The sequence below is a fragment of the Manacus vitellinus genome, unplaced genomic scaffold (assembly GCF_001715985.3).
Source record: "Manacus vitellinus isolate BGI_N305 unplaced genomic scaffold, ASM171598v3 scaffold_17_pilon, whole genome shotgun sequence".
NCBI classification, from domain to species: Eukaryota; Metazoa; Chordata; class Aves; order Passeriformes; family Pipridae; genus Manacus; species Manacus vitellinus.
Window position 1 is genome coordinate 9,830,783 of NW_021939256.1, and position 8,831 is coordinate 9,839,613.

At 36.8% G+C, this 8,831-nt stretch overlaps 1 long non-coding RNA gene across 1 annotated transcript; it reads left to right on the plus strand.

The window, feature by feature from the left end:
- The first annotated feature begins 3,768 nt into the window (after positions 1 to 3,768).
- Positions 3,769 to 8,561, plus strand: LOC108639183. Its single transcript, XR_001920315.1, has 3 exons — positions 3,769 to 3,853; positions 5,921 to 6,036; positions 8,519 to 8,561. It is a non-coding gene; the product is annotated as an uncharacterized LOC108639183 (long non-coding RNA).
- The last annotated feature ends 270 nt before the right edge of the window (positions 8,562 to 8,831 follow it).

Genomic DNA, 8,831 nt, shown 5'->3' on the forward strand with positions numbered 1-8,831 from the left:
GTAGAGCTAAGTCACATTACCAAGCATTTGCCATAGTGGCAGAACAAAAGACTCTCTGGTTTAGCTGACATCATAACTTTTAAGTGCTGGAAGTTTCAAGCTGTACTTAAATCATTAGTTTTCATTAATATGCACTTAAAACAGAGTGCCAAAATTTTGCTTCCTATGCACACCTGCATACATTATATTTCTTAATTGTATAATTACATATAACTTTCCAGGCTCAGGCTCTCCTCTGTTTCAGTGCACAGGGCAGATCTGTAGTGAAGAATGAAGACTATAGGCAGAGGAAAGATTCCTGCTTCACAGCTGAGTAGCTCTGCTGGCTTAGAAAGGTGCAAAATACACTGGTTGCTCTTCCTGGCAGCTCTGGGGTAATTTACACTCTTGAAAGAGTGCAAGGAATGTTACTTGTGGGTGGTGCACTAGCTAAAGGCCTAAGCCTTAGTGCTGATGTGGTGACAAAATGCAACAAGTTGCTTTTACTTGTCAGTATGCTAGAAGGAGATAGAGAAACATTGCAAGCAAACACTGTATATGTGTATATATTATTGGTTAAGTTTCATTATGATTGTTTTTTGCTTCACAGTTTTGAGAAACAGTTTTTCTTGAGAGGCCAATTTTCATGTAGAGATGGAAAAAAGATTTCTGGGTTATGGTATTGACTGTCAGTGTACAGTAAATTACTAAACTCTTTTATAAATAGAAAAGCTTTTGAAAAAGTACAACATTCTTTCTGTTTAATTAAGAGTGGTTGCTATGGATAGTCCTTTTCTATCTTTTTTTCTTCTTCATGAACAACATTAGTTAAAAATAGGACACTTCAGATGCTGAAACTCTTGAGTCTTTCTTAAAGTCCCATATTTTATCTACTTTCTTTCTTTTTCTCAGCAACAGAAAATAAGGATTTAGGCCTGAACACAACTGAAAAAGAATTACTCCAGATTTTTCAAAGGAGACTTTAGATTATAGGCACCTATATCTTATTGTGTTTTAATTTCACCCAGCTCTTTTAGAGTCATAGCTTTAGGCTGACAATTGTTGACAATCCTTTTAGTCAACAGCAATTACATAAGTGTTATTGTTGTTCTGATTCAGTGAAAGATTTCACATTTAATAGTTTTCTAGAGTAAGATAAAGTATTCATGAAGGATTGTTTTTTCTTATCACACAGATATATTGGCAATGCTTACGCTTAAAGTAAAACAAGCTACTAGTTATTCACAGAAGTTTTCTTAGCTGGATTACTTTAAGATGCTTTAACTCCATCCAGCTGGAGTTCTTCATGACCCATAGTAGAAACGTGTGTGTGTGTGTGTGTGTACATAGATTCAGAAACAGCCTTGAGCAATGTTCTTTCTGAAAGTATGAGTAATGCTTAAAAACATATTTTGCTCCCATTTGGATATGTTGTTACTTTGATTTTGTGCTTGTCTGAGAATTTGAAAGGCACTCAAAGAGACTACGGTATAAAATATTTACTAGCATAATTTTCAGATTGCTTCTTTATGTACAACCAGCAAACTTTTTTCAATGGTAAATGTCACTGTTCTAATTAAAAAAAAAAAAAAAGCAAACAGAATATTTTTACAATTTTCTCAATTATTGAAAAGACTCTGGACATTTCCAGCTTTGGAGTAGCACAACAAATACACATCAGATTCAGTAGATCAGAAGGTTGTCTCAGAGTGCTTGTTTTATTTTCCTCTACTGAATCAGAACATAAGCAACTGCACAGTAATATCTTAGCACATATCAATTGCCCTTAGTAAATATCTTGTATTAACATTAAGGTGGCATGTTGTTATGTCACAAGAGTTTGAAAATACCCTACCTACCCAGAAAATTCTTTTAAAATGTGTGTTTATAACTCATTGCTATGTTTTGAACAAAAAAAAAAAAAGAGAGAATGCAAATAACCAGAGGGAAGTAGAAATCAATAGGATCTAAAAAGAAAGAAGAATGAGAATTTCTCAACAACCAACTAACTACTGCTACTGTATTTTTTTTTCTGAAGTAAAGAAAGAAGACAAAACATTAATATGAGGAGAAAAAATAAGGGTTGATCTCATACCTGACTTAAAAGTTTAAAGGAAGCACTTAAAGAGAATTTAACTGTGACCAGGTGAAATATCCCATTAATGCACTATTAAATGAGACAAACCATTTGATTAGAATTAACAGAAACTTAAATAATGTGTTGAATTAAAATTTAAGTCTTAAATATACAGCAATTTAATTTAATAGCCACATTCAAAAGCAGAAAGTTTTGTTTGAAGACAACCTGGAGGAAAACTAAAAGATACATTTCCTAATGGAAACCAGGCACAGTTATATGGATGCCAGAAGCATAGTTCTACTTCTAATTAAGGCCCATAATTACTCAAACTGTTCTGCACAGTCGTTTTCCTTTCCTTCCTATAGTGCTGGGAAGTCACAGGGGGATCTGCTCACATCCATCAGCTTACTGCATTTGAGTCTAAAATATGGCATGGCCTACAAAGAAAGACAATTCTTTCTGCTTTCTATTTAGCAGCACAATTGCAGAGAGTAGATTTTTGTTCTTTTCCAGTCCCACTTCTAGTTTAAGACTATATTGCTAAAATCAGCAGTTCCTGCTAGGGAGCAATGCCAGGAGGTGTAAAAATAAGTATTAGGTAGCTACTGCAGGAATAGAATAGCTGCTTTTTCTGAGAAGATTAAGATTGCAGCAATGCTACAATAGAAAAGGGCCACTTTTGATAGAGGGGTTAACAGAAATTACAGGAGGAACTGCTCACTCAGCAAGGTGAATGGCAGAAAGGACCTCGAGGCTGTGGGTCACCCATAGCAGACCCAACTAATCACAAGGGCTGCAGCAAGGGGTAAATCTTCAGCCCTCTTCTGTTTGCATTTTACTCAGAGCTGGTTGGTGAGCACTTGGTTCTGGCTGTTATTGAAAGTTGTAATTTAGAAGCCTCTTTTGCAGGTGACTGCCTCTAGAACAGTGTCAGAAAATAACACTTTTACTTTTCCTGTCTGATTTGCACTTGAGTCTTCTCAGGAAGGGGTTTAAAGTTAGGAGGTGACCCTGTGTTTGTAATTTTCCCCTCTGGTTTTCTGAGGCTGTATCTTTGGTGCTATTTTGAATCCCTTGAGGAATTAGGAGGGAAAGAAGCCTTTTTTTTTTTTTTTAGGTTGGACTTAAACGTAAGCTAAGCCTTGAACTGTTTATCAGTAAGCATGCAGTACTCAAACTGAGTGTATTCAAAGGCATAACTGCAGCTAAGCAGGGAGAGGATAAAAAAATTTTTGTCTGTAAGTGTCCCGAGATCTAGAGAGTAGTTGTGTGAGGGCTTCTCAGTTTGCTTTGGACTTGAACTGCCAGCAGTAGTTGAACTCTCAGGTTAGATGCTGGTGGCTTTCTGTCATTTCTAGAATATTCTCTTGTTAGTTTTGTCATTTCAGTTTTGGTAGATAGGATGTTCCTGATGTAACTAGCTGTGACAGGCTTGGCTCGTTGCAAGTCACCACTGCAACCTCAGAATGGCTTTGGAGGTGGTGTAGGTGCTCAGTTGGTGGCCTGAGTTTGTTGCAAGTGTGCAGCCTGAGTTAGCTGACAGTTCTTAGCAAGGGAGCATTTCCAGAGACAGATCAGAAGATGGTCAGGGCTGCACTTGTACCTGGAGGGATTGTTGACAGGACTCTGTGATGGTATGTTCCTGGCACTATGAAGTGCCTCTGCGCTCTGATGTTCTGTGTTGACAGGTTTTTATGGGGTGGTAACAAAGGAGGTAGGGGTGGTGATGAGGGAGAAAGCAGTGGGATGGGAGGTGCCACAGCAGAGAACTAATCCTTTAAAGAGACTCCAGACGTACGAGTTCTTACTTATACATAGAAGACGAGCTTATACATAGAAGACGAGAATCTTTCAGAACAAGAAAATATTCAAGGCATGTGGAGGCCTTATTTTTTGTCATCACTTATGAACTAGGCATAAGCCCTTTATTAACAAGCATCTGGAGTTTGTAGTACTGAGTAACAAGATCTTTGTTTCATGTGCCCCAGCCAAGAGAGCTAAAATTGCATATGCTTAAGAGTGGAAATAGAACTCGTGTTTATAACATATAAATGCTGACATCACAGTGGGATAGCTGCATGCATGGACAGTGTTGTAACTGTCTGGAAAGCAACTGTTTTGGTGATTCTCACTTATGGGAGCATCTCCAGGAGTGAGACCCTCTTGTCTGGAAGGAGTGTTGGTGGTGCATATCGATTTGTATGCAGACAGTATCCAACATTCTTTTTTTGATGAAAATAGTAATTAGTGTAAGTCCTACTCTAACCTGTTTTATATATCGTTTAACACAATCATACCCACCATATCCCTGAGACAAATCTAGTGAGTTCTATTTCCATAGTTGACAATTTCTGGGCTAGTGTGGATATGAAAAGCTTAAGAAAACGTCTGCTTTACTTTTGACTCTTAAATATCTTCCTCCCTCAGAAATTGTAGACAATCTTGTTGTGGCTTCCGTTTTGATTCAGACTTCTGTCAAACCCAACCTTCTCTCTCAGGAAACTCTGAAGACAGGGGCTGTTGGTCATTGATTTATTTTGTTTTTTTTTTAATGTGATATAATGAATGTTAATCAAACTGACACATAAAGTTACCAAATAGGAACAATTCAGACTTACAGATCAAGTATAATAGGTAATTTGTTTTTCTCTTACTGACTTCTAGGGATATTTTTTAATTCATGTCATTGACTGGAGGTTTTTCTAAATGAACAGTTGTATTACATTGTTGTCTTCCTTTATTAGTGAAAATTTGTGTATTAAAGTGAAGATCTTTTGGAGTATTATCTCTAATTAAAGTTGTAAATATACAAAAAGATTCAGTCCCAATTAATTTGTTTGGTTCTCCCATTTAGCACAGCATCCCATATAGATTCTGAGAAAAAAACAACGATGTAGACTGCTTCCATTCCACCTATTGTTCCTGAAATGGCAGCTCACAAGGATTAACACTGGCATGCTAAAATAATAGATGAACAGATTTTGCTGGAGTAATGGGGTTTGGTATTTTTGAAGTCATGAAACAGAATTATTCTCAGCTAGGTTTTGTCAGTGTTTCTCTTTGGCAAGTCAATAAAGTAGCAACAGTGGCATGTCTAACTTTCATCAGATAACTTAAGCAGTGAGGTAAACAGTGAATGCCTTGCTCCCAGGATACCAGAAATAACAATCTGCCTTTGTATCAGAGAGACAAGATAGGTGACCTGCTCCAGATGGACAGTTCCTGTTTTCTGTACCAGAAACAGATACAACGTGGAGGCTTATCTGAAGGGTCCTCTCTTTGCTAGCTAGCTAGCTATCTTAGCAAGAGTTCAACGAGTCTTCACCTAGGAATATGGAGTGGCAAAGTAATGCATTTTAAGGGAAGATACCAAAAGGAATGGAGAGAAGAATGATGGGATAATTCAACCAAAGAGAGAAGGTAGCTGAACATGTTAAAGTTGACAGTAACAGGGCAGATTGAGAAATCAAGGAGGCAGACAGCTCATATTAATGAGAATCAGGTTCACCCTGGGTGGGAAGAGTATGAGAGGAGAACTACAAACTACCATACATTAGCATCATCAGGAAATATCTGGTAGTCAAAATTCAGGAGCAGGTTTTGTACAGTGATACTTTACTGATTCAGTAGCAGTCATTAAGTGTCAATAATGGGCAGCTCATTAAAACTAGATATGATGAGATATATATATAGAGAGAGACAACTAGAACCATCTTGTAGACAGTAGAATGCAAACAGATACTGGGTGTTTTTTACAGTGTTCTCTCCAGGTTGGTTATATGAATTGTCATTTTTCTGTCCAAGACTATTTTTGGCACCTAAATTGACACCTTTTATAACTTTCTACCCTTTAATTCCCAGTGTTTAATGCAGCAACAGGAAGAAAATACTTTATTAGATTTCACCATCGAAGCAAAACTAGAAGTATTCCAGTTGTCTTTTAACTTTGGAAGCTAATATATAAAGAAACATAGAAGGTAAGTAGAAGTGTCTAAAGTTTCTTTCTATTTTTTCAAGTGCTGACTCTATGTCCAGACTAGAAAACTGGGTCTTCTGTTCCCTTCAAAAACAATGAAATACTGCTTTTATGTGCTATCAATTTCTGAATTCGCATGTGACACACTTGATAGAAAGAATAATGTGCAATTAACTAGTAAATCGATTTTATTAAAAAAAAATACATTTTGCTGCCATGGTAAGCAGTTTTGTTGATACCTGCACCACACCTTCCCTACTCACTAGTGAATACTTTGTAGACAGATGTAGCAAGAAAAATTAGGAATGCTTAAAATAATAGCTATTTAACTCAGTTTTGAAGCCCTAAATAATGGGACAAGTTCTCAAAGAATAAACCTGTGAAGTCACTGTAGCATTCTGTGTGAAGGTAGGATAATCCATAAGCCTTATTTTGAACTCTGTCTGGGGCTACAGAATCCCATCTGGCTCCAGCTTACTTGGAAGTGCCCCCTGTCTGTGCTGCCTAGAGTTGAGACAATCAAGAATCTGCTCCCTGGGAATATAATTGTACTGAAGTGTGTTTATGTGCTGTGCAGATTAATCTTTCATGATGGTTGCTGAAGCACAGGACAAAGTGCTTGCTTCATTGATTTGACACAGGACATACTATTCTCATCGCTGTATGACATGTTCTATAAAATAAAGGATGGATGATTGGTCCTGGCAGGAGAGATATTCATGAAGTGCTTTTCTTCCAGTCCCCTGCCTCATCCCTGCTTTTGAACTGAGTCTTCTCAGTGGCAACTGCATCACAGCAGCTTCTGCTAATGCAAGATTAAAGACAGAAGGCCTCCTTTATGCTGCATAAGTGGATCCTATATTCTGTTTGTACACCATCATTCAGTATATCCAGAATGGTGTCTCAAGTTCAAGTTGAATTTGGGAAAGGGTATTCACCACTGTGCTTCAAATGTTACTTTTTTCAATTCTGTTTCTTAAAATTTGCTCTTTCCCAGATGTCCATTGTAACAATACTTGAACAGGTGGAGGTTTTGTGCATCCTATATAGTAATTTTCACCAGTGTGAAACTACTGATTTTGGCAAAATTGGTAAATAATAGAGAAGAAAAATATTCTTGTCAGAGAAAATTTAACAAAAAAGACATTTTCTCTAAGTTAACTGACAAAAGTCACCATGAGTTTGTGCCTTTTGAAAATCTATATCCATACTATTCTTGTATTTCTTGATTATAAGTCTATATTTGGAAATTCTTACTGAAAAAGCTTGCATGGTTTTGTAGACATGGAACTGAGAAACAAAAGATATAAGCAAATACAACAAACTGCAAAGTAGTCACAGGGGCTGACCTTAGCTTAATGCACTAATCTTGTGTGTATTCAATAGGAACAGTCAGAAAGAGAAGATCTACGTTGAGGGTGGCAGGGAAAAACTTATGTTTGTACTGGTTTTTAATTTGTTGGTTTTTTTATAATTGCATCTAGACTAAAAAAAACCCATGAAACCCCAACACAACAAAAGCCAAAACCAAGCCAAACCAAACAAACAAAAAACCAAAAAAAACCCCCACAAAACAAACCCCGACCAGCCTTCTCTGTGGACTGTAGAGGAGTCAGAATATCTCTGAGAGTTTTTGTTGTATTGCTTTATTACAAGACCAAATGAGTATGAAAGCATTTGTTATATTGATAGTAAATTCACTTTCATAGGCATGATTGACCTTAGGAGTTGAACTTCAATGATCCTTGTGGGTGCCTTCCAACTCAGGACATTCTATGATTGAATATATGTTAGTGTGAAGAGTGTTTCTGGGGAAGATTGAGCTCTGCAACGTTACCCACTTGTTACCCTTGAGTCTCCTTACTAAAAAAAAAAATTGAATTATTCAATATTTTTCTATTGACAGATGTTTAAAATGGATTTTCTGTGTCTTAATGAGATTTCTTACTATACATGACTGATTTGAGATTCAGTATTTCCAATGGCATAGCCAACAAGGAAGTAAGAAATGGCTTTGTGCATAAACTGAAAAATTGTTTTTTTCTTCAAAGTGCTAAGTGTCTCTGTATCAAAATTAAATATTGCTTCAGCTACAGTAAAATTGTGTAATGAAGCACAACTGATTATGCTGTAGTTTTCCTAATATTAACATTATTATTCAAATACAAATGCTTATGTATTTTGTGGGGTATGTAGTAATGAAACTAATTTATTTTCTCTTCTGAGTACTGTGTCTTTTAATTCAGCATTTGCTATTAGATCATACTTTCAGATACCCGAGAGAGCAGTGCCTGCTTTAGAGTAATAGATTTTTGAGGTCAGAAAGTGACCACAGACTATTAACCAGCAGCTCCTGCATTCAAGCACAGCAGCTCAAAGAGAGGGTTTCTCAATAGCTAGTTCTTACAAATCCTGTCTAATAGAGAATTGAATAACTTCCTAACCCTTTTCATACTAATTGCCTATGTGGTCACTTTTTCTAGTTTTCTTTCCCCAGTGTGTGTACCTCTATTCACCTAGACAGAGTCGTGAACCTGAACGATTCTCAGCTGTGAGGTTAGTCTTTCATCTTTTCTTCTTACGTATTAGCTGCACTAATGCTTGCATCTGGAAGGCAAAGAAGGCTTTGATGGAGTATGTTTGTCAGTATTTGGAAACCTAAGACATGACATGAATCTGGCCATCTAAACAGCCAAACATGTAATAACACCTGCCTTAATACTAAGACCTGAAAAATGTGTCCATTCTGAGCCATTTTCAATTTGGCAATATGAAGTCAATGCCAATGTAGAGATG